This window comes from Oryctolagus cuniculus, chromosome 11 (assembly GCF_051225735.1).
Source record: "Oryctolagus cuniculus isolate XC-2025 breed Fujian yellow rabbit chromosome 11, ASM5122573v1, whole genome shotgun sequence".
In the NCBI taxonomy this organism is placed as follows: Eukaryota; Metazoa; Chordata; class Mammalia; order Lagomorpha; family Leporidae; genus Oryctolagus; species Oryctolagus cuniculus.
The window spans coordinates 65,455,846-65,483,525 of NC_142877.1; the positions used below are offsets into that span (position 1 = coordinate 65,455,846).

General features: G+C 36.6%; 1 protein-coding gene and 1 non-coding gene across 2 annotated transcripts in view; both read right to left on the minus strand.

Moving 5' to 3' along the window:
- LOC100344901 (coiled-coil domain-containing protein 106) overlaps positions 1-27,680 on the minus strand; it is a 73,634-nt gene that overhangs the window by 43,977 nt on the left and 1,977 nt on the right.
- LOC127491285 (U6 spliceosomal RNA) lies at positions 18,080-18,186 on the minus strand. The gene has a single exon (XR_007919856.1). It is a non-coding gene; the product is annotated as a U6 spliceosomal RNA (small nuclear RNA).

The following is a 27,680-nucleotide window of genomic DNA, read 5'->3' on the forward strand; positions in this document are numbered from 1 at the left end:
TTTTATTTTTTAATGGCAGAATTTTTTGATTTTGGGAAATATGCCACCTCTATGTGAACAGTGTATGAGTTATCCATTAAAAAAACCATCATATCTTATCCTTATCTTTTCCCCTCAAACCATCACCCTTCTAGTTGCTAATAGACTGATCATAGTTGTCCTAAGTTTTCCTTGCTCCTTTGGACATTTAAGTCTGAAATGAAATGAAATTTTGGTAATATCACTCCTCGTGTTTGATAGAGAAAAACGTTGCTTCATTTTGTGCTTATTTTGCCAGTGCATTGTCTGATGCCTCTATTGAGGAACCAAAGTCAAAATATGCCTCAATAAGAAAAAAAAATGCCCTGGTTCATTATTAGAAACTCCCAGTGCACCATGGGACTCACAACAGAAACTTGGCATTGATCTCACCATCGGGATAACCTTAAGAATGACATCATTTAGAGCAAGGTTGTTCTTAAACATGGAAGGTAGCACTGTCTCGATCTGTTTATTTGCTTTGAGATTATAAGTATGTGTTTTGTCAAATAAAGGATAGAATTAGGATCTCAATTTAGTTCAAACACTGACTACTCAGCCATTCCCTGCCAACTAGAGGATAAGGTCACCTTGAATAAAGGGAGGGAAGGTGGCTACTGATTTGTGTGGTCCAATTCTTATCTAAATACCCTTCATGGTAAAATTCATGTTTTTTTTTAAATAAAAATATGAGATATTATTAGTAAAATGTTACTTGTACAGGTTATATATATTAAGATAGAAACAAATTCAGATCTCAATTCTAATGCTAACATTACTTTACTTCCCACTTGCTACAAAAAGCGATATTTAATTTTTTTTTGACAGGGAGAGTTAGACAGTGAGAGAGAGAGAGAGAGAGAGAGAAAGAAAGGTCTTCCTTCCATTGGTTCACCCCCCAAATGGCCGCTACAGTCAGCGCACTGCACTGATCCGAAGCCAAGAGCCAGGTGCTTCCTCCTGGTCTCCCATGCGGGTGCAGGGCCCAAGCACTTGGGCCATCCTCCACTGCCTTCCCGGGCCACAGCAGAGAGCTGGACTGAAAGAGGAGCAACCAGGACAGAATCCAGCGCCCCAACTGGGACTAGAACCAGGGTGCAGGCGCCGCAGGCGGAGGATTAGCCAAGTGAGCCGCTGCGCCGGCTGAGATATTTAATTTTGAAAATAGAAAGATGAACTCTGTTTTGGGAGCGTAGACACAAATCCTCTGAAATTGATGTAGATTCTGGGCCATGGACAGATGCAAGGACAGTGATGTCATAAATTGTAAGCAGCTATTATAGTTATTGCATTCATTATAATCTGTTGTGCACAGCCTCAATTCCCTTGACCCACTATTGCAAGGCTAGACTCTGACAAAATACAAACTTAGCTAAATTCGTTTGTCTGCTGGCTCTTCCTGGACCCAAGCAATAGACAGTAGGTGGGAAAAAGTATGTAACCATGAGAATTGGTGTTATCTTTATTTCATTGCGTGGATTTAAGGTATTTCTTGATGCTGCAAGGCAACTATATTGCACTTGTCTACCTATTCACTATTTTTCTTTTTTAAAGACTATTTTCTTATACCCTGGGGTGTGGAAGGATGGCACTGGGAAAGGATTATGAGCCTGTGGGAAGTAGCCTGGGATGTATGGAAAGGGTGGTAAATTACCAGGGCTAGTTCAGAGGGTGTTAACTCCTGAAATCAAATCCAGTGTCAAGATTTTTATGTGTTGGTCTCTAATCTTTGGTGCGTAGAGGTTGGCTTAAAAAAGTAAAAAAGGAGGAGACTCTGGAGCATGTGTGCAATGTAGTTCTTAGGAGAAAGACTTTTTAAAAAAGCTGTCAGTCCTAAATTTTAATAATTTTAAGGTAGAATTTTTACAACATAATTTTTATGATTATGTTATACAATCTCAAAATATGTATTATAATAAGGTAAAGTATTTTTAAAGTATCTATTAGTAAGATTATAGATCTCTAGGTTTTCAATATTTTCAGCAATATGGCGTATTGCATTTTTGTAGATGGTATGTTATTTTTGCTGTAGATACATTAACTATGAATTATGAAATGCTATACATATTTTAGCTTCTTTTTTAAAAAAGGGTGTACACAAAAGATGGCTCAGGTTTTCCACATCCTTTTTTTTCCAAAGGAATTAATGAGTTGATAATTACTGTGGATTCAAAGAGAAGTATAAATCTGTAATCATTACTCCAAAGATGAGTGTTATGGCACAGTGGGATAAACTACCGCTTTGGATGCCCACATCCCGATATTATCAGAGTGCCTGAGATCCAGTCCCACCTCTGATTCTGACCCAGCTTCCTGCTGATGCTCCTGGCTGGAAGTCGATGGCCTAAGTACTTGTGTTCCTGCCACCCTTGGGTGGGACCCAGATGGAGTTCTTGACTTCTGTCTTTGTCCTGGTCCGGTCCAGCTGTGTGGGCATTTGGGGAGTGAACTGGCAGATGTCAAGATCTTGGTCTCTTGGGGCCGGCACCGCAGCTCACTAGGCTAATCCTCCACCTGCGGCACTGGCACCCCGGGTTCTAGTCCCAGTTGGGGCGCTGGATTCTGTCCTGGTCAGGGTGCCAGATTCTGTCCCGGTAACCCCTCTTTCAGTCCAGCTCTCTGCTGTGGCCCGGGAAGGCAGTGAAGGATGACCCAAGTGCTTGGGCCCTGTACCCGCATGGGAGACCAGGAGAAGCACCTGGCTTCGGATCAGCGCAGTACGCCGGCCGTAGTGGCCACTTGGGGGGTGAACCAACAGAAAGGAAGACCTTTCTCTCTGTCTCTCTCTCTCTGTCTAACTCTGCCTGTCAAAAAATAAAAATAAAAAATAAAAAAAAAAAAATCTTGTTCTCTGTCTCTCTGTGTCACTTTATATCTGAATTAGAGTACCACTTTCAGATCAGTATCTCTAAGCCTATGCCCTTTCCCAACTGTTGCAGTGAAATAACCAAAAATAATCAGTTATCAAGATTATTTTAAAATAAATGTTTATTGATACATCCCATGATAATCTTTTATTTTAATTAATTCTTCTACTTTTTTTTAAAAGATTTATTTATGGGGCTGGCACTGTGGTGCAGTGGGTTAACACCCTGGCCTAAAGCGCCGGCATCCCATATGGGCGCTGGTTCGAGTCCCGGCTGCTCCTCTTCTGATCCAGCTCTCTGCGATGGCCTGGGAAAGCAGTAGAAGATGGCACAAGTTCTTGGGCCCCTACACCCACATGGGAGACCCAAAAGAAGCTCCTGTCTCCTGGCTTCAGATGGACACAGCTCCGGCTGTTGCCGCCAACTGGTGGGTGAACCAGTGGATGGAAGACCTCTCTCTCTGTCTCTACCTCTCCGTAACTCCGTCTTTCAAATAAATAAAAATAATCTTTTTTTTTTTTTAAAAGATTTATTTATTCGTTTGAAAGGCAGGGTTACAGAGAGGCAGAGGAAGAGAGAGAGAGAGAGAGAGAGAGAGAGAGAGAGAGAGAAGGTTTTCCATCTGCTGGTTTACTACCCAAATGTAAGCAATGGCCGGAGCTGGGCAGATCTAAGGCCAGGAGCTTCTTCCAGGTCTCCCACATGGGTGCAGGGCCCCAAGGACTTGGACCATCTTGTACTGCTTTTCCAGGCCATGTAAGGGAGTTGGATAGGAAGTGGAGCAGGTGGGATTAGAACTGGCACCCATAGGGGATGCTGGCACTGCAGGCCTTCCCTACTATACCACAGCACCAGCCCCAATTCTTCTATTTTTCTTGCAGCTTAGGTACTCTATTGACTATTTCATATATATCTAAAAAAATACCATGACACTTAGTAGCCTTTTTGTTTATTCATTTGTTAGTTTATTTATTTATCTTATTTGAAAGGCAGAGAGACCACAATAGAGAGACCAAGAAATAGAGATTTCCCTGCAACACCTGGAGCTGGGTCCTGCCAAAGCCAGGAGACTGGAACTCAGTCCAGATCTCACATGTGGGTGACAGGGATCCAGCTTCTTGAGCCATCTCCTCCTGCCTCCAAGGGGACACATTATCAGGAAGCTGGATTCAGGAATTCAGTGGGGACTGGAACCTAAGTGCTCTGATATGAGATGTGGGTGTCCCAAGGGACATCATAACCATGGCACCTAAGACTTTGTCTTGCATTTTAAATTTAATATTTCATTTTAGATCCATTGAACCAAAAACATTCTATGGTAGTATCTAATAATAAAGAAGATTTCATTAAATAATTTCCTGTGTAGAGCTATTTTAGTTCCAAATACTGGATAATAATATAATGTTTCTTTACTGCCAATGCTCAGTTTACAAAATAATATATTATTCAGGGATTACTCTTAATTTAATAACACTTATAACAGCATTCTTTCCCTTGTGAAGACTTTCACAAGATTCTTGCCAACTAAGCCTTATTGATGAATAAATACTGAATTGCTAAAACACTTGGTGCTACTTTTTGTAAAAGTTAAAACCCACATTGTGAAGCAGTTTATTTTTTGATCAAGTAATGAATTTAGAAAAAACTTTTGTTTTCCATGAAATAACTTTAAGTGTTTTAATACTAAAAATCCCTATGTAACTAATGTCCATGAATTTGAAAATTACATTATCTCTATAATTTTTATTTTTTGTAAAAATTGTGTATAAGCAATACAACTCCATCTTGCTCTATTCACTTGTAAATCACATTTGCCTAATTGCTATTCATTACACAGCTGATTTTTGACAGTTTTCACATTTTATTTATTCTCTTCAAGATAATGTTATTGCTCAAGAAAAAATAAAGGACAGGATTTTCCATTCTGTTAAATCATAAACTCTTGCATAGCTGTTAAGATTGTCTTATTCTAACATTATACGGCTTACTATATTTTATGAACATTTTTATTATTCTAAAATAAATATGATCTTTAGCTTTTTAACAAGACTTTTAAAAATAATTCACCTAATCTTGACTGATCCATTTCTTCATTAGAGAAGCATATTGTAGAGTGGGCATTTGGCACAGCAATTAAGATGGCAATTGGGATGTCTCTGTTCCAAATCAGAGTTCCTGGGTTTGATTCCTGGCTCAGGCTCCTAAATCCAGCTTCTTGTTAAGTGCCAACTCTGGAAGGTAGCATGTGATGACTTGAGTGATTGGGTTCCTGCCATTCATGTGGGAGGACTCCCATCTTACACAAGAACTTTGAGTGAATTTGAGTAGTGGGCCAGAGGATGGGAGAGCCATGTCTCTCATAAAATAAAAATAAATAAAAATAAATAAATAAGTAAATAAAATTAAAAGGAAAAAAGTTCAGGGAAAAATAAAATTAAAAGCTAGCTTAAAAATGAAAACATGTTAGTGGAATAGACATATGAGGCATCTTCAAAAAGATCATGGAAAATAATGTACTGTTAAAATATTGTATATGGATTTTTTAAACTTTTGCACAAAACATTTTTTCATTCCAATTTACACAAATTTTCATATCACCTCATATTGGTGGATGTTTAATTGTAGTTGAAACAATAAAATGAAATTTCATATTTTATTGATCTTGTTGACATTTTAAAATTACATTTGCATTATAAAATATGGGCTAAAATGTATGTTCATATCCACACCAGCATGACAGTTATAAATTCAGATTGAAGGTATCAGTGTTTCAAGTGCTATCATTGAGAATATAATTTTCTGAAATTTTGAGAAATTTTAGGAAAATTTCCAACAAAAAATGTTCAATCTTTCTTTAATTTTCATTTACTTATATTTTAAATGGAGTTAAGTTCTAAGCTCATGTAAACAAAAACTGGGTTTTCCATTTCCACTAAGAATTGGAACTAGAAAAGGATGCTCCTTTTCACCACTGCTGTTCAATATCGTCCTGAAAGTTTTAGCCAGACCCATTAGGCAAGAGAAAGAAATCAAAGAGAAACAAATTGGAAAGGAGAAAGTCAAATTATCCCTATTTGCAGATGACATGATTCTATATATATAGGGGAAGAAAAGACTCCACTGAGAGTTATTGGAACTCTTATGAATTTGGTAAAGTTGCAGGATATAAAATCAACACACAAAAATCAATAGACTTTGTATACACAGATAATGCCATGGCTCAGAAAGATCTTGTAAGATCAGTCTCATTCACAATAGCAACAAAAAAGTTAAATACACTGGAATAAATTTAAACAAGGAAATGAAAGATCTCTATGATGAAAATACAAAACAGTAAAGAAATAAATAGAAGACACAAAAAAATGAAACCCATGTTTGTGGATTGCAAGAAATAATATCATCAAAATGTCCATGCTACCAAAAATGGTTTACAGATTCTATGTAATCTCAATCAAAGTGTCAAAAACATTCTTCTCAGATCTAGAAAAAATGACCCTGAAATTCATATAGAAACACGAGAGATCCTGAATAGCTAAAGCAATCTTACACAAAACAAAATAAACAAACAAACAAAACAAAGCCGGAGGCATCATAACACCAGATTTCAAGATATACCAAGGACAGTCATAATCTGAACATCTGGTACTGACACAAAAATAGATTTATAGGCCAGTGGAACAGAATAGAAACTCCAGAAATCAATCCACACATGTATAACCAACTAATCTTTGAGAAAGGGGTTAATAAAATGCATTCCTGTAGAAAGGACAATCTCTTAAACAAATGGTGCTGGGAAAATTGCATCTCTGCATGCCAAAGTATGAAACAAGGCCACTACCTGACACCTTATACAAAAATCAACTCAAAATGGATCAAAATCTAAATATACCATCAAATTACTGGTGGAGAAAGTTGAGGAAACTCTGCAAGACATTGGCTTAGGCAAAGACATAGTGCCTAGAAACACAGGCAATCAAAGCCAAAACAGACAAATGGGATCACATCAAGCTAAGAAGTTTCTGCACTGCAAAGGAAACACAGCAAAGTGAAGAACAGCAGTCTAGTGGGAGAAAATATTTGCAAACCATGGAACTGATAAAAGATTAATATCCAGAATCTATAAAGAGCTCAAGAAACCTAACAACAAAACAAACAATCCAGTTAAGAAATGGGCAAAAGACTTGAACAGACATTTTTCAAAAGTGGAGATTCAAATGGCCAACAGACACTTGAAAAAATGCTCAAGATCACTAGCCATCAAGGAAATGCAAATAAAAACCACAATGAGGTTCCACTTCACCCTAGTGAAGTCAACAAACAATAAATGCTGGTGAGGATGTAGGGAAATGGTGCTCTAATTCATTGCTAGTGGGATTCTAAACTGGTACAGCCATAGTGGAAGACAGTATGGGGATACCTCAGAAATCTGAATATAGACTTACCATGTGACCCAGCCATCTCAATCTCACTTCTGGGAATTTACCCAACAAAAGTGAAATCAACATATGAATGAGTTATCTGTACCCCCATGTTCATTGAAGCTCAATTCACAATAGCTAAGATATGGAATGAATCCAGATGACTATCAACTGATGATAAATTGTGGTGCACATACAACTATGGGATAGCACTTAGCCATAAAAAGGAATGAAATCTTGTCTTTTGCAATGAAATGGATGCAACTGGAAACCACTATACTTACTGAAATAAGCCAGTCCTAAAAAGACAAATACTGTATGTTTTCCCTGCTCTGTGGTAACTAATAAAGTACCCAAAAAAGTAACAGAAAAAAAAAAAAACCTGGCTTTTCAATTAGATAAATGTTCAGCAGATAAGTCATCCAATAGTCATTTGAGAGTTGGGAGAACTTTCTTCTTGGGAAGGATGTCGACATTGCTCTCTTTCCTTCTTGACCCCCATTCACTATTTGCCATGGTACAACTCTTTCCCTAAGTCAAGGTAACCCAAAGTGTTACCACCATTTTCCAAGACACCTCTTGGGATAGTAGAACCTTTGATTGAGACCCTCTGGTTAAACTACAAGCAAAAATCTTATCAAGTTGAATTACATGCTTTAGAAACATTTGCTGGGACTTAAAGGCAGGTTCCCCAAGGGCATTGCTGAACAATTTGTAATTATTTTGCAAGTGGTAGCTTTTGGATCCCTCATTAGTAAGTATAATTATCTTAAATTGTTTAGGTCTGATATTTAATTGTTCTTCTTCCTTGAAAATGAACATTTAATTCATGTATGTGAATTATTTGGAATTTTTCTTCATGGGAGATTAGTTCCTCCTCTCACACTTCTTTATTCAATCATTTATAATAGTATGGACTCATGGATATTCTCTCACACTTTGGATATTAACAGGTTATATCACTTTATTTTGTTCCTGTACTATGATCCTGTGACATATCTTCATCAGTGTAGGCTTGTCCTTTTGTTTGTTTTTTTAGCCCTTATTTTTTGAAGAAGAACTAGAAGATGCTCTAGACTCAGTTTGTATTTTTGCACCCCAATCCATAGAATCAAACATTTACTTAAGGAGGCTTAGTTACATTTTAGAAGGGTAATAGTATTATAAGCCAAATTTAGATGCCAGGTCTGCTTGTTGTTTCTGAGGTGTTATTGCCTCTAGACTCTCTCAATTGACAGAGCAAGGGAATACATAAGGGGTCTTCAAAAACTTCAAGGAAAATGTATATTGGAAAAACATGTATAGATTTTAAAATATTTTTGTAGAAAATAAATGTCTATTGATTCTATTCTCCTTGAACTTTTAAATCCCCATATATGTGTATGTGAACCCATTCTTATACATATTTCTATATATATACAGACATCTCTATTTGTATTATACCAAATGAATTTAAACTCTTGTTTCCAACTCTAGTCTGTGATCAATGTGAACAAACTGCTTATGTGTACCTTCCTTTGCTTTTAGTATTACAGATTCAATTAATCTGAAAAGTTATTCAGATCAATAATTTTTCCCACCCCTTCAATGAAGTCATTTCATATATTTTTGATATAACTACACAATTTTGTCACATTCTGTGTTCTGTCCTAGGATTCCCCCAGCCTTCCAAATGATGTAACTTGCATGGTAAAAGCCAATCTTTGTGCTATGATTCTAAGGATATTCAATTTTATGGTGTCATAAGAAAAATCTCACTACTCATTAAAAAACGAATGCTGTGGTTTACTTATCAATGCTTTTCCCTTCCCACCAGTCTCTGGCAATCTCTTTTTACCATGGCTGCCATGTTGCCTATTCTAAGAGTCATTTAATTGTAGTAGTATAGCATTTCCTGTTTTCAAATGGCTTTTTTTCACTTTGCAGTATGCATTTAAGGTTCATTCATATCTTTTTGACTCTGGTGGAATTATTAATTATGTTTAGGAGTATTATACATAACCCTACATTGATGAAATGAGTGCTGTGAAATTGTATGAATGGCCTAAAAGCTTGTATACATTCTCCTTCTCTCTCTACTTTATGAACTCAAGAAAGAAGAAAACTGGAAGAAGGAGAGAATAAGAGTTAAAATTATTTTTAGTCTTGTAAAAAGACCATCTCTGTAGATATTTGTATCAATTTAGGTCATTGTTGTATTCAGTGTTTTGAAGAATGCCTACCACATAGTCCTATTTATGTTGAATGGATGAGTTTTAAGATCCCAAGGAGTTGAGATGCAAGAGAAAGAAATAAATGAAATGTTGCTTTTATTGGTTTCAATATGTTTTTATTCCTACCAAACATTGGGCTGAGAGAAAAGAATATAGAGTAGATTTGTGGAAACTTTCCCAGCAATTGGATAGATCTGTTAAAAATTCTTTGTAATCTGAGCTATGTGCGAACAATTCTAAACTACCACCATCCCCAATATTGAAGTATTTGCCCCACTACTAAATTATATCAGCAGTATATGAGAAAATTAGGCTCCTTGGTCAAGTAACTGTATATATGAAAATTGTTCCCTTCTATACATTTAAAAATAAAATTAAAGTACTATATACTTGGATAAATTTGGAGCATTAATTTGTGTTTGTTGTTTGTCCTATCTTTCTCCCTTCCTGTTTCTTCTACCAATAAATTTTTGTGAATTTTTAAAGTGAAAAAATTTCATGTATTTCATATATACATGTTTAGGAGCATAGTGATACTTCCCTTCTTATCCTCTCTCCTGCCCATACACCTCCCCTTCCCTCCATCTTCATTTCTTATTCTTTCTTTTAATTTTTACAATAGTCTACTTTCAGTTTATTTTATACTCATAATATTAACTCTATACTAAGTAAAGAATTAAAAAAAATAGTTAGAAGAAAAAAACCCACTGTTCCACAAGAGTAGAGACAAGGACTACATACCATAATCAAATCTCAAAATGTCAATTTCACTCGTATACATTACATTTTTTGTACTCTTTTAGTTACAACAGATCAGGGAATTTATATGGTATTTGTCTTTTTGGGACTGGCTTCTTTCACTGAGTATAATGGTTTCCAATTGCATCCATTTTGTTGCAAAAGACAGGATTTCATTATTTTTATGGCTGAGTAGTATTCCATACTATAAATATACCATAATTTCTTTATCTGGTCTGTACTCTGATATGGAATGCTGGCATTGCAGGCAGTCGTTTAACCTGCTATGCCACAACACCAGCCCCTGAGTTTAAATTTCTAGTAACTATTTGAAATTAGGAGTGATTTTCTTTGAAAATTGAGTACTCATTAGGATATTCAAAAATATCTTTTCTCTCCCAAGTTCAGGATGCACTCTTCCTGATTTGAAAGGCTGTGGAAGATGATTTTCTTTATTTTTTCTGGGTCATAACAAACTGTTCTCTAGAGTGACTGGTCTGGTTGTGGTTTAGGAATACTGTGAATCTGGTAACTTTCTCAAGTGGCTACAAACATGAGATCTGTCTCCATAAACCATATAGGATGGCGTGACATGTTTTCGCATGGTTAATGTTACCCCAACATTATTTTATTCATGAAATAATTTTAAAACTTCTTTTGTGGTTCATGGGTTTCTCTGAGCAGCCTCAAGTCCTTTATGACGTGAAGTGGGAATAAATGCCTATTTTCCTTTTTTTGCTGAAGCATACTTTATAGATTTATTTCTAGGACTTGGCAAAGTCTTGATAATGCAAAAGGAAAATGTCACCGTGAAAAGTCACTTGAGAAAGCTAATTCCTGGAAGACAAACCCATAAAGGCTTTTGTACTGAATCAGTCAGACAGATGCTGATCAACAGGAGATTCCCTGATGTAGAGATCCACATTATTGTCGCTGGCGTCTTTATGGCAGAGTGGTTAAGAGTATGAATAAAGTGTCGGTCTGACCTGCATTTGATTCCCTGATATTCCATTGACAGTGGCACTTCAGGAAAGCTCTTCTTGTTTCTTTATACTTTTCCATCAGCAAAAGGGGCTGATAATAGCACCTACTTTATATTACAGCTGAGAGAATTAAGTGAGATAATTCATGTAAGATGCTAGACATATGGTGAATTTCAGTACCTCTTGAGGTTAATGGCATCATTATCATGGTTTACCAGTCTGCGGCTTGCTACCAAGTTCAGGGATACAGTTGGCTAGTACCTTTGTGCTGCTTGGGATCCAAACCCTGGGGTCTATCATGGTATGGGCAACTGGGAGTCAGTTTTTAGAGGGGGCAGAATGAAGACAAAGAGTAATAGTTCAAGCAAAACACGATTCAAAACATTATCTACCTTTATTTAATAATTTTTCTAGGTCAGACCCTACAATTGATAATATATACCTATTCATATTTATGAATATTTCTATATGAATTTCAATGAGGCTAAATTATTTTCTCAAAAATATGATTTGACCCTAAGTGGTATAGGGCAGTATATGTCCAATGCATAATAAGTAAAAAGCATTTAGTTGGTATTTGCTTAAATAAATGAACAGAAAATTTATTTTTCTCCTATCATGTGATATGATCAGAAGTAAGCAGCTACAGGGATGGTTTGAGTGGTATCATAACTCTAGGTTGGTGTCTTACACCTGAGGCACAAATGGATTACAGATGGCCAGGGAAGCTCCAGGCATCATGCTTTCAAACAACTGAATTGAAGACAGGAAACTGGAGAAAGGGCTGGGCAGAGTTTCTGATCCATCAACTTCTTTATCATATTCAGAAACCCACAAATACATCCCTTATATCTCAGTGATGCAGGCTGGCTACATGCCCCTAAACTCCTACTGCAGGGAGGGCTCATCCTCTCTGAAATCAATGTTCCCTGCCTGGTCCCTGTGCCATATCACATCCAACAGATGTGAAGTGTTCCCCTGACAGATGAGTATAAGCCTTTGCTTAAAGAATGGAATTTGTTCTTTGTTCAAAGTATTTTTCCTAATTTCTTCAACTGATACACAGCTATTGCCTGCCTAGTATTGCCCTAGATGAAATACAAATACTCTCTGCTCTATAATTATGTAGATTTCTGTTATTTGCTGTATGTTTATTAAGTGTAGCTTTCTCTAGCTCTGGAATATCTAGTTAGTAACCATGACTCCCGGCTGATGCTGTGTTGTAGTGCATAAAGCTACTGCATGCAGTGCCAGCACCTCATAAAGGTGCCAAATCGAGTCCTGGCTGCCTCACTTCTGATCTGGCTCTCTGCTATGGCCTGAGACAGCAGTAGAAGATGGCCCAAGTGCTTGGGTCCTTGCACCTATGTGGGAGACTCAGAAGAAGCTCCTGGCTCCTGTCCTTGGATTGGTGCAGCTCTGGCTATTGTGGCCATCTGGGAAGTGAACCAGGAATGCAAGACCTCTATCTCTCACTCTCTCTCTCTCTGTGCCTCTGCATAAATCTGCCTTTCAAATGAATTAATAAATCTTTTTTTTAAAAAAACAAAGAAAAAATGACTCATTAGTAGGAAAAGGAACTCCAGACAGTGAATGTGAGAAGAGATTGATAATGTCTATGGCAGTTTTTCCAATAGTAAAACCATTACATTAAATTTATTTATTTATTTGAGAGGTAGAGTTACAGAAAGTAAGAGGGAGAGACACAGAAAAATCTTACATCCTCCGGTTCACTTCCCAAATGGCCACAATGGCCAGAGCTGGGCTGATCTGAAGCCAGGAGCCAGGAGCTTCTTATGAGCCTCCCACACAGGTGCAGGGGCCCCACAGCTTGGGCCATCTTCCACTTCTTTCCCAAGCCACAGCAGAGATCCAGATCAGAATAGGAGCAGCTGGGACTAGAACTGGTGCCCATATGGGATGCTGGTAGTACAGGCTGAGGATTAACCTACTGCAGCACTGTGCTGGCCTCCATAAAACCATTTTATTGCAAAAATAAATTCCTTTGCTTTTTTAACCAATTGCAAGCATCTTTGCAAGGATTTCTAGAAATGTATTTTGAAAGTATGCAGACTCCTAAAATTTAGTTATCTTCTGTGGAATGTAACTTAATTCCCAAGTATTATATACCAATTAGTTGTTATGGATAAGTGTTAATAATGAGTTGTTATGGGCCGGCGCCGCGGCTCACTAGGCTAATCCTCCGCCTTGCGGCACCGGCACACCGGGTTCTAGTCCTGGTCGGGGCACCGGATTCTGTCCCGGTTGCCCCTCTTCCAGGCCAGCTCTCTGCTGTGGCCAGGGAGTGCAGTGGAAGATGGCCCAAGTAAGTACTTGGGCCCTGCACCCCATGGGAGACCAGGATAAGTACCTGGCTCCTGCCATCAGATCAGCGCGGTGCGCCGGCCGCAGCGCACCGGCCGCAGTGGCCATTGGAGGGTAAACCAACGGCAAAGGGAGACCTTTCTCTCTGTCTCTCTCTTTCACTGCCCACTTTGCCTGTCAAAAAAATTTAAAAAAATGAGTTGCTTTGGGCAACAAATTAGTGTTTATAATTTTCTTTTTTCAAGATTCATTTTTATTGTATATAAGGTATACAACATGATTTGATACACATATCTCCTTAGGGAAATGATTGCTACAGTCAGGTAAATTAACACAATACATCTTCACATTTAAGGTACTTTGTGGTAAGAGCATGTTATTCCTGCTACTGTTAAAATCTACTCTCAGCAAATTTACTGTGGACAAGACAATATTAATACCTATGTCATCACTCTATTCATTAGAACTCTAGACTTAATTATCCTTCATAATTGCAACTTGTATCCTTTCACCTATATATCTCCATTCCTTCTTCCCAACCACTGTTATACTATGCCACGTATTTTAGAGTCCACATAAGATACCGTGAAGTAGTTTTCTTTCTGTGTCTGGTTTATTTCACTTAACATAATGTCCTCTATGTTCAGTCATATTTCTGCAAAGCATACATTTCTGCCAGCACCATTCATTGAAGAGATTATCCTTATTCCAAAATATGGTCTAGGTACTTTTGTAAAAATCAGTTGACTGTATGTATGTGGTTCAATTTCTGCATACTCTATTCTGCTCCATTACTATCTGTGTTGGTTTTTATGCCAGTACAGTACTGTTTTAATGTCTATAGCTTTTTAGAATGTTTTAAAATCAGACACTGATTGTGATACATCCAGTATTATTATTATTATTATTAGCTCATGATTGCCTTGGCTATTCTGAGTCTTTTGTGGTTCCACATGAATTTTAATTTGTAAAGAATGTTATTGCTTTTTTGATAAAATTGCATTGAATCTGTAGGCTGTTTTAGGTAATATGGAAATTTAATTGATATTAGTTCTTTCAACCCATGAACAGGGACTATCTCTATTTTTTGTGTCCTTGATGATTTCTTTCATCAATGTTTTATACTTTTTTATTGTCCAAAAATATTTTATAGTTTTAACTGTAGACATTTGACTGCATTGGTTAAATCTATTCCTAAAGATTTAATTTTTTGTAGCTATTCTGAATGAGATTTTTTCTTAATTTTACTTTCAGCAAGATCATTATTTGTATATATAAACACTACTGTATTTGTATGTTGATTTTATATCCTGCAAATTTACTTAATTGGTTTATCACCTCTAACAGCATTTTGGTGTAGTGTTTTTCCACGTGCAAAATATGTCATCTTCAAACATGGATATCTTGACTTCCTCCATTGCAATTCTGATATAACTTCTGATATATTCTGATATAACTAATATTCTGATCAATTCTGATATAACTGATGTAATTTGTTATTTACCCTAATTACTCTTGCAAACATTTCCAGTGCTATATTGAGTAATGTGATGAATGTAGACACTTTTGTCCTGTTCCAGAACAAGGGGAACTTCTTTCAGCTTTTTCATTCACTATATTGGCTGTTGGTTTGTCATATATAACTTATAATTTTGAGTTATGTTCCTTCTATACCTAATTTATGGAGCTTTTTTCCTCTGTCATGAAGTGATGTTTGCGTTTATTGAGATGAACTTATGATTCCTGTGCTTCATTCTGTTGATGTGATTTATTATATTTATTTGCTTGAAAACATTGAACCAAGCTTGTATCTCTGGGGTAAGTTTTACTTGGTGGTACTATATGATCTGTTATATGTAATGTCAGATTTGATTTGCTAATATTTTGTTAAATTTTCTTGCATCTATGTTCAACAAAGATATTGGTCTGTAATTTTATTTTTGTGTTATGTCTTGTTTTGATATTTGTATTACAGTAATGCTAGCTGCATGAAAAAGATTTGGCAAATTATATCCTTCCCTTACTATTAGTTGGAGTCCATTTTTCCCTTTAGTTCCCTTAACATTTCTTTTAAATAGCCAGGCACCCTGTAATTAGGTGCATATGTATTTAAACTACTTACATCTTCCTGTTGAATTGGTCCCTTAATCATTATATAGTGCCCTTCTTTGTCTCTTTTAAGAGTTTTTGTGTTAAAGTCTATTTTATCTGATATTAGGATGGTTACACTAGCTGTTTTTTTTTTTTTGTTTCTGTTGGCATGGAATATCTTTTTCTATCCTTTCACTTTCAGTCTGTGTGCATCTTTGTTGGAAAGATGTGTCTCTTGCAAGCAGCAAATAGACAGGTTTTGTTTTTCAATGCATTCTGCAAGTCTGTGTCTTTCAACTGGAGAGTTGAGTCCATTTACCTTCAAGGTGACTATTGATAAGTATTGTCTTAGCCCTGCCATTTTTCCATAGATATTCCTATTGTTTACTTTGAATTCCCTTTGAACTTTTACTGATTTTCTTCCTTTACCTTGTTTTGTAGTGATAACCATGTTTCTGTGTTTCTTTGTGTAGCACATCCTTAAGCATCTTTTGTAGGGCTGGGTGGGTGGTGACAAATTCTTTCAGTTTTTTTTTTTTTTCTCTCTCAAGACTTGGAATATATCTTGCCATTCTCTCCTGGTCTGTACGGTTTCTAATGAGAAGCAGGCTGTGAGTCTGATTGGAGATCCTCTGAAAGTAATCTGGTGTTTCTCTCATGCACATTTTAGAATATTTTCTTTATGTTTTACTGTGTTGAGTTTAATTATAATGTGTCATGGTGAAGATCTTTTTGGTCACATCTATGTGCTTCCTGTAACTTAGATGTCCCTTTCTTTCTCCAAATTAGAGAAGTTTCCTATTATTATTTCACTAAAAAGGCCTTCTAATCCTTTCTCTCTTCTCATGCCTTCAGGAACTCCTAGAATCTGTATGTTAGGTCGTTTTACAGTATCCTGTACATTCCCAACAGTGTTTTTTAGTTTTCTAATTTCCTCTTCTTGTTTTTGATTTAACTATATAATTTCCTGTGCTTTGTCTTCTAAGTCTGATATTCTTTCTTCTGCTTCATCGATTTTGTTGCTAAGGCTTTCCACTGCATTTTTTATTTGTTCTATTGAATTATTCATTCCATTTTGATTTCTCTTTAAGATCTCAATTTCATGGGAGAAATCTTGCATGTCCTGTATGGATTTCAATAGTTCATGCATTTGCTTCTGATTACTTCTATGTAATCTTATGATCATTTTTTTGAATTCCAGTTATTGCATTTCTTCCATTTCATCATCTTCACAATATCATATTGAAGTATTGCGTTCTTTTGGGATCATCATGTTTTCTTCTTTGTTCTTGTTTCTTGAATTGGTGCATTTGTTGTTCAGCATTTTTGGAGATACTTGGTTTCTTCTTTGGTTTTTGCTATGGTAGCTTTTGTCTTTTGTACTATGCTTCTGTAGATAAGTGGAGTGTCTGCTATCAGTGAATAAATTGAGGCTTGTAATGGCTATGGCCAGGGAGCTCTTTTCAGTTCTCCAGGGTGAAGGGCATGTCTAAAGTGACACCCAGGTTTGGCATAGTAAATCTCCTCTCTCTCTATTGTTTTTTAATCAGAAGGCAAGTTTATTCTGCTCAGCTGAGCTCCTCTCCTCAAAAGATACCAGTGCCTTACACTAGCCCCAGTGGGTATAATATTTGTACACCATACCTCAAGGATCACACAAAGTATCTGTGCAGTTCTCAGCGTAAGTTCAGATTCCCCGGCGATGTCCCTCATCAGGTAACCAGGAAGCCCTGAGTGTCTGGAGTCTCCCACAGTGACTTCCCATATTCCCAGCCACACCATGAGTCCTCTCACACAACCTGTTCTTTTCACAGTCCTGGCGCAGAATCCTCCCACAGTCAGGAGCTCCCAGCCTTTTTTGGTTCTCTCCAACAGAGTTATGTGTCTCCACTTGGCTGATTCCTAGGCATTGCCATGAGCTGGCATAGCTATTATGTATGTCCAAAATGAAGCCTGCTCTATTGGCTTGTTACAGGATGCTGTTGTAAAGTGATTGGGGAGAGAGAAACATTTCCCTCCTTTTTTATTTCTCCTCTAGTTTGGCTGGTACGCTATCCCCTGTGGGGCTCCAAGCCGGGTTCCCTCTAGGCTCTTCCTGCTGCTTTAACACCAGTGTCTTGGACTGCTGTGGTCTGGTCTCACCTCACTCTCCAACACTGGTGCATAGGCTCTCAGCTGCTGGGATCCTGAATTATGGGCATCCATGCCCTTCACGCAGGTCCACCATGTCCCTCTAATTTGTGTAGAGTTTCCTCTGCCATTTTCTCCCTAACTCTTCCCTGAGACTGCACTCTTTCCACTTTTTTTAAACTATTCTCCTGAACTAGAGCAGTAAGCTCCCTCCCTACTCCATCTTGGAACTATGCCCAAATTTGGTAATTTTAATGCAGTGTCACTGTTCAAGTATATTAACTAGTTCATTTAAAAGAAATATGGAATGCTTGATGAATTTGTATGTCATCTTGGAGCGGGGGCCATGCCAATCTTCTCTGTATCATTCCAATTTTAGTATATGTGCTGCTGAAGTGAACACAGTTTTTTATTTCTCTCTAATTTTTAAAATTTGAGTTTTTCCCCCTTCTTTTCTTTGTTAGTTTGGCTAAAGGTTTGTTTATTTTGTTTATGTTTCCAAAACAAGTATATTGTTTTATTGATATTAAAAATAGATTAGTTTCTATTTCATTTAATACTGTTATGATCCTTATTATTTCTTGCCTCCTGCTAATTTTGTGTTTGGTTTGTTTTTGCTTTTCTGATTCATTGAGATACATTATTGGTTTGTTTGAAATATTTCTGTTTTTTAAGTGTACATATTATTTTATTAACTTCCCTCTTAATACTGCTTTTCCTGTATCTGACAGATTTCGATAGATTGCATTTTTATTTTCATTTGTTTCAAGAAGTTTTTTGTTTCCTTTTTGATTTCTTCAATGATCTATTATTCATCATACAGGAACATATTGTTGTTTCTATGTATTTTTCAATTTTCTATTATTCTTATTTTTAGTTTCCAGTTTTAATCTTTGTGGTATGATAAGATATATGTTATGATTTCAACTCTTAAAATGTATTATTACTCGATTTGTGATCTTTTATATGGTTTATGCTAGAAAATGTTCCATGTGCTTATGAGCAGAATATGTATTCTGTAGGTGTTGGATGAATGTACTGTAAGTGTCTGTTAGGTCCATTTTCCATATAGTGTTTTTTTTTTTTTTTTGGTTTCTTCGATATTTTTTTAAACTTTTATTTAATGAATATAAATTTCCAAAGTACAGAATATGGATTACAATGGCTTCCCCCCCCATAACGTCCCTCCAACCCGCAACCCTCCCCTTATCCACTCCCTCTCCCCTTCCATTCACATCAAGATTCATTTTCGATTCTCTTTATATACAGAAGATCAGTTTAGCATACATTAAGTAAAGATTTCAACAGTTTGCTCCCACACAGAAACATAAAGTGAAAAATACTGTTTGAGTACTAGTTATAGCATTAAATCTCAATGTACATACAGCACACTAAGGACAAAGATCCTACATGAGGAGTAAGTGCACAGTGACTCCTGTTGTTGACTTAACAAATTGACACTCTTGTTTATGGCATCAGTAATCACCCTAGGCTCTTGTCATGAGTTGCCAAGGCTATGGAAGCCCCCTGAGTTCACTGACTCTGATCATATTTAGACAAGGCCATGGTCAAAGTGGAAGTTCTCTCCTCCCTTCAGAGAAAGGTACCTCCTTCTTTGATGACCCGTTCTTTCCACTGGGATCTCACTCGTGGAGATCTTTCATTTAGTTTTTTTTTTTTCCCCAGAGTGTCTTGGCTTTCCATGCCTGAAATACTTAATTCACTCATGCTGAGTGAATTAAGCCAGTCCCAAAGGGACAAATATCATATGTTCTCCCTGATTGGCGACAACTAACTGAGCACCAAAGGGGAAACTTGTTGAAGTGAAATGGACACTATGAGAAACAGTGACTTGATCAGCTCTTGTCCTGACGGTTGATGTACAATGTAATACTTTATCCATTTTAGTATTTTTTTGTTGTTGTTGTTCCAGTAACAATGGTTGAACTCTGTAATTAACACACAATTATTCTTAGGTGTTTAAATTTTAACTGAAAAGTGATCCCTGTTAGGAATTTGGAAAACATTATGTTGAGTGAAATAAGCCAATCCCAAAGGGACAAATACCACTTGTCCTCCTTGATAGGTGACAACTAACTGAGCACCAAAAAGGAAACCTGTTAAAGTGAAATGAACACTATGAGAAACGGTGACTTGATCAGCCCTCACCCTGACTGTTGATGAGCAGCTTAATATGTTATCCCTCTTAGTATTTTTGTTTGTTTGTTCTACTTAATACTTTTGGTTGAATACTGTAATCAATACACAATTCTTCTTAAGTGCTGAAACTTAACTGAAAAGTGATCGCTGTTAAATATAAGAGTGGGAATAAGAGAGGGAAGAGATGTGCAATTCGGGACATGCTCAAGCTGACTTACCTCAAACAGTAGAGTTAGAAACATACCAGGGGATTCCAATTCAATCCCATCGAGGTGGCATGTACCAATGCCATCTCACTAGTCCCAGTGATCAATTTCTGTTCACAATTGATCATAATGATAGGACTAAGAACCAAAGGGATCACATAAACAAGAATAGTGTCTGCAAATACTAGCTGATAGAATCAAAAAGGGAGAGAATGATCCAACATGGGAAGCGAGATACACAGCAGACCCATAGAATGGCAAATGTCCTAACAACACTCTGGTCTCATAATCAGCCCTTAAGGCATGTGGATCCGGCTGAAATGCCCATGAGAATATTTCATTTTCCATATAGTGTTTTTCAACTTGGATGTATCTTTGTTTTCTATCTGAATGATTTGTCTATTAATGATGATAAAGTATTGAAATTACTACTATTACTACATTGGGGTCTATCTCCTCCTTTAGGTCTAATAATATTTGCTTTGTATATTTGGATGGTCTTATTTTGGGTGCATATACTTTTGATTACAATGTCTTCTCACTGAATTGATCCTTTTATCAATATATAATGCCCTTCTTTGTTTCTTTTTACAGCTTTCATTTAAAAATCTGTTTTATCTGAGTATAGTTCTCTGGCTTGTTTTTCATTTCCAATTGAGTGCTATACCTTTTTCTAACACTTTAGTTATTTCCTCCCACTCCAATGGTTGCCTTTTCACTCTCTTGGTTGTTTTATTTTCTATTTAGAAGCCTTTTGGTTGGATGAGTCCATTTATCTGCTTTTGATTTTGGTGTTATATCCAAGGATTCACTTTTATTTGTCTTGACATATTTTCTAATTTCACTTTTATTTCTTTGACCTATTGCTTTCTCAAAAAAGTGTTTTAAATCGCCATGTATTTGTGGATTTTCCAGTTTTTTTTCTGTTATTGATTTCTAGTTTTATTACATTATATTTGGAACAGACACTATATGATTTCAATCACCTCAGATTTATTATAACTTGCTTTGTCACCTGACGTATAATCTGTCCTTTAGAATACTTCATGTGAACTTGAGAAAAATGTGTATCTTCTGAAAAATGTGCATTCTTCTGAAAAATGGAATTTAAAAATAAAAATAAATATATGGACTTTGTTTCCCAGCATGAACTCCATCACGTTCATGACAATTTTATAAGTGATGATTCAAGCGTTTAGCCCATCCAAAATATTGAGAGTCTTAGAAATTTAACCTTGTCAATGCAGTCTTTTTTATCTTATTAGCTGAAGACAATTGCTAAGCATTTGAAGATTTTTTTAAGACTAGAAAGCAAAAGGAAGTCAGAAAGAGCGAAGTCTGGTTTGTAAGATGTATGCCTAATGATTTCCCCTGGACATTCTAATATAATAGCATTTTTTTTTTTTTTGATGACAAGAATGAGAAGGACCGTTGTCATAGTGAGGACTGTGTTGAAGCTTTCCCAAGTAATTTTCTGCTACAGCGTTGGCTAACTTTCCCAAAAACATGCTCCTAATAAGCAGATGTTATCATTCTTTGGCTCATCAGAAAGTTAATAAGCAAAATAATACCTTGAGCACCCCCCCAATTGTTATCATGACCTTTGCTCTTGATTGGCCTATTTTTCCACCTCTTCATAACAATTATTTTGATTTTGCCTTGTCTTCATGATAGAAATGGTTAAGTCATCTTTGTCCTCTGTTCCAATTTTTTAAAGAAATGTTTTAGGAGCTTGATCCTGCTTGTTTAAAATGTCCATTGAAAGCTTATTAAATTGAAAGTTATTAAATTGTAAAGTGTTGATTTATTTGGATCATTGTCCACATAAATTTTTTTTGAATTTATTATTTTAAATTTTTAACTAGTTCCTAACAGATTCAGTGTAGTTCGTAACTACAATTTAAAAAATACATAGTGACTAAAGGAGAGTTAAGAGAAGAGTCACAGTCAGCCCAGATATTTGACCTGAGAAGTGAAAGAACAGAGGATTCATTTACTCAAATGGAGGAAATTAGGGAGGAGCAGATTTGGACAGCATGAGCTCCATTTTAGGACATGCTAAAACTGAGCTTTTACATGTTTAAGTATAACACTTGAACTCCCATAGTAGTCTGCTGCTCGAAAAGTACTTTCTATTTCAGATCAATAGATATGATGGTACTTCAAGAAGTTTGTGCAAAATTATTGGTTATTGGAGAGAGAGGGATAATGGGGGTGGAGGAGAATCTTCCATATGCTAGGTAACTCCCAAAATGGCTACAACAGCCAGGGCTGGGCCCGGCAAAAGCTAGGATCCAGGAGCTTCATCTGGGGTCTCCCACTTGGGTGCAGGGACCCAAGCACTTGGGCCGTCTTCTGCTGCTTTCCTAGGCACATTAGCAGAGAGCTGGATTGGAAGTGGAACAGTTGGGACTTGAACCGGCACCTTTATGGATGCTGGAGCTGCAGGCAGTGACTTAACCCACAATGCCAAGGCACTGTCCCAGTCATGGGTTCTTCATAATACAGATCTCCCACAAACTTTTTGAAATATCCTCATATCATACTAAGTGTTGCAATATTAGAAAAATTCTGGGTAACAAATGGAATAAGAATATCAAATAGGTTGTTGAATACATGAATCCATGTATTTTGGATGCATACTAAATATGTGGAACAGTGTTGAGGTCAGGGCTGGATGCAAAAATTGGGGAATCATTAGCATATAGACAGCATTTAATTTCAAGTTTGGATGAGACCCACAGGGAACAAAAGAAACTATGAAGAAGAGAATATGAAACTAGAGACTAAGCCATTCAAAATCTAGTTGTCATGTTTTCCTGGAACCCATTCCAATTGTAACTGCAGAATAGGCAAAGCTAGATACAAGGCAGAAACTGACCTCAGGGGCTATCTTTGTTGACTTCCAATTTCTTAAATTTTTTTTAACTTTTATTTAATGAATATAAATTTCCAAAGTACGATTTATGCATTACAATGGCTTCCCCCACATACCGTCCCTCCCACCCACAACCCTCCCCTTTCCCACTCCCTCTCCCTTTCCATTCACATCAAGATTCATTTTCAGTTATCTTAATATACAGAAGATCAGCTTAGTATACATTAAGTAAGGATTTCAACAGTTTGCTGTCACTCAGAAACATAAAGTGAAAAATAATAGATGATTTTTTTTAAATGATGATGAAATCAGATCAGACCTATTGTCATGTTTAATCCCAGTGAGAGTCAAGTTGGGAGTTGATAATTTCTTTTTTTTTTTTTTTACAGAGGATCAGTTTAGTATACATTAAGTAAAGATTTCAACAGTTTGCACCCCCATAGAAACACAAAGTGAAATATATTGTTTGAGTACTCGTTATAGCATTAAATCTCAATGTACAGCACATTAAGGACAGAGATCCTACATGAGGAGTAAGTGCACAGTGACTCCTGTTGTTGACTTTACCAATTGACACTCCTGTCTATGGCATCAGTAGTCTCCCTATGCTCCAGTCATGAGTTTCCAAGGCTATGGAAGCCCCTTGAGTTCTCTGACTCTTATCTTGTTTAGACACGGTCATAGTCAAAGTGGAGGTTCTCTCCTCCCTTCAGAGAAAGGTACCTCCTTCTTTGAAGACCTGTTCTTTCCACTGGGATCTCACTCGCAGAGATCTTTTGCCAGAGTGTCTTGGCTTTCCATGCCTGAAATACTCTCATGGGCTTTTCAGCCAGATCCGAATGCCTTTAGGGCTGATTCTGAGGCCAGAGTGCTATTTAGGACATCTGCCATTCTATGAGTCTGCTGAGTATCTCACTTCCCATGTTGGATCACTCTCCCCTTTATTTATTCTATCGGTTAGTGTTAGCAGGTACTAGACTTGTTTATGTGCTCCCTTTGACTCTTAGTCCTTTCATTATGATCAATTGTGAACTGAAATTGATCACTTGGACTAGTGAGATGGCATTGGTACATGCCACCTTGATGGGATTGAATTGGAATCCCCTGGTATGTTTTTAACTCTACCATTTGGGGCAAGTCAGCTTGAGCATGTCCCAAATTATACATCTCTTCCCTCTCTTATTCCCACTCTTATGTTTAACAGGGATCACATTTCAGTTAATTTTTAACACTTAAGAATAACTGTGTATTAATTACAGAATTAAACCGGTCATATTAAGTAGAACAGACAAAAAAACTACTAAGAGGGATAATGTATTAAGTTGTTCATTAACAGTCAGGGCTATGCTGATCAAGTCACCGTTTCCCATAGTGTCCATTTCACTTCAGGAGGTTTCCTTTTTGGTGTTCAGTCAGTTGTCACCGATCAGGGAGAACATATGGTATTTGTCCCTTTGGGACTGGCTTACTTCACTCAGCATGATGTGTTCCAGATTCCTCCATTTTGTTGCAAATGACTGGATTTCGTTATTTCTTACTGCGGTATAGTATTCTGAAGAGTACATATCCCATAATTTCTTTATCCAGTCTACCTTTGATGGGCTTTTAGGTCGGTTCCAGGTCTTAGCTATTGTGAATTGAGCTGCAATAAATAATTTCTTAAAATTTAAGAGCAGTATTTTTGGATGAATGGTAAAGAGGCAATGGAAGAGCTAGCTCAAGTGACAGGGATTTATGGCATCTCGAAGTGCTGAAAATCTACACTTCATATCCAGAAGCTACAGCAAAAAACTACAAATGGTCCTAATTTATACAGACTCCAAAGGATAAACAATATTCTTTGGAAAATATTGGAACAGCAAATGCTGAGCTACTTGAATACATGAGTATTAAATGCACGAGTAAAAATTGGAAAAAAAATAAAAACACTGAAGTACTGTACTTCAGTAGTAAAATGCTTTCAGTATAACTATTTTCCTGGACTATTAGTTGATGTTGAAGGTGTCTAAAAGGTGTTGATGAAATAAAGCACTAATTTTGTCTTACTAAAGTACCACAACCCTCATAAGCACTTACAAAACTATCAATTCAGTTAATGCTCACATAAACCTAGGCATTAGAAACTTTTATAACCTCCATTCTACAGATGAAGAAAATGAAACATAGAGAATACAAGAAACCACTGTGAAGATCACAGCCAGGATTTGAACTCAGCAATGAGGCTGTAGAGACTTCTTTGTATACTATGCTATTCTGCTTCTCAACAGACTTTCAGTTTTGTAAAAAAATGGGACAGCTAGAGACAGCAATATGGTTATCATTAAGACCCATAGGAATTTCTATTTCTACCATTGCGATTTAATGTTGCTATAAAAGTTTTCTAGAACAGTAAAATATGAACTAGAAACAAAAGTCCAGATCTACAGAATATGGAATTATTATATGTTGCACATGATGAGATTATATAATATAAAAACCCAAAACACTAGACCAAAGCATAGAATACTTATTTCTACCTCCAGTGATTAGAAAGACAATATAAAAGAAACCCCTTCACAATGCTAATAAGAACATAAACTATCTGGGAATAATAAACTATATACATAAAACTATGAAGTTGTAATGATATATATAAAATAAGACTTGAGTAAAGGATATAATGTTTTGCATTAGAAGGTAATATTGATTAGATGTAAATTGTTCCTATGTTAATTTTAGTATTAGCACAATTCCAACAGCAAGAACAACAATCGATGTCTGAGAGTTCATCTGGGCAAACCAAAATATAAACAGTGATTCCATCACAGGAGTGGAGGCAGTGGAGAAGTAAGGGTGATGGAGAACAGGGAATTGTACTTTTTCCTATTTATATTTCAGTAATATATCCAGATTTTTTTCTTCATTATAATTTAAGAATTTAGTAAAGATGGAAATAGATCAAGTTGGTTTAGGAGTAATTTAACAAGAATAGATAAGATCTTTGAAAGGAAGGAAAACCAGTCCTTTTATACACTGACATATTTCAAAGCTACTGGCGCAGACATAAACAGACAAGTTGATAAATAGAATAAATAGTTCTATTTCATATTTCAAATTCATTTTATATTATAAGGAAAGCATGACAAATCAATAAAGAAGAAAATGATTATTCTCATAAATGGTGCTGATGCAACTGCATCTTAATTCAGAACAAAAAGAAAAAATTTAGTTTTTCACTTTGTTCCATGCTCCTATATTAAATTCAGTAAAACTGAGAAGTTAACTGTAGAAGACATACTTTAAGCCTCACCAAAATTTTGGCGTGAAGAGACTCTTCTAAGCCTAAAACTTGGATTGGAAAAGACACAAAGTGAGAGATGGTGAAATTTGACCACAAGTAACTTTAAAATTTCTTCTAGCACCCTTAGCAATATGGCAAAACTAAGGCATATTTAAATATATTATGACCTTTGCTATCATGTCTTGATTTTTCCTGAATGGCCCTGAAATGTGCTATCCTAGGAGACAGAGGTAAGAGTGAAGATTACTAGTAAGAAATAGAAAGACAACTTTGTATATCGTTAGCATTGATCAGTTGAGAGCCAATACAAGGCCCAAAACAGATCCACAATCTAAAATATCCCACTAGACTATGTTTCAGTTGCCAAAGAGAAGGAAAATGGGGATTGTAGGTAAATACAAAACTCCTTTTCAAGTTAGATCTTCAGACAGCAAGTGCATCTGTAGGATGACTCTCAGAAATGATTGGAAGGCCAGTACATTTTTTTTTCACTTGGTTGTTTGCTTAAAGGTATTGATTACATGTGGATCTGGGGAAAAGGCTATTTTTTCAAATACAGAAAATGATATTACTTTTAGATGGCATATAATATTCTTTTTTATATTTTCCCCAGAAACTATTTATCTGAGGTATACAAATTTCATAAATACAACTTTAGAAAAAAGATTTTTTTCATTTATTTGAGTTACATAGAGAGAGAGAGAAGGAGAGGCAGAGAGAGAGAGAGAAAGAGAGAGAGAGAGGTTGCCCATCCTCTGATTCACTCCCCAGTTGGCTGCAATGGCCAGAGCCAGGAGCTTCTCCTGGTCTCCCATGTGGGTGCAGGGGCCCAAAGACTTGGGCCATCTTACACTGCTTTCCCAGGACATAGCAGAGAGCTGGACAGGAAGTGGAGCAGCCGGGACTCCAATTGGCACCCATATGGGATTCTGGCACCTCAGGCAGTGGCTATACCCACTAGACCACAGCACCGGCCCCCATAAATACAACTTTAAGAACATAGTGATAGTGATTCTTCCCACCACACCCACCTTCCCACCCCAATTTCCACCATTCTTCCTCCTCCATCTACTATTCCCATTCTTATATTCTCTAAGATCTATTTTCAATTAACTTTATGCACAGAAGATTAACTTTATACTAAGAGTTCAACAAATAGTATTAAAAAAAACCTGTTTGTCAATAGTCTTTTGATTATTTCTTCTGTGACCCACTGTTCATTCAGTAGCATGCGTCACCGTCTCCATGTGTTTGCATATGTCTTAGAGACTCTCAGACTGTTTATCTCCAGCTTTATAACATTATGGTCAGAGAAGAGGGGTGGTGTGATTCGATTTCTTCAAATCTGATGAGACTTGCTTTATGGCCTATGT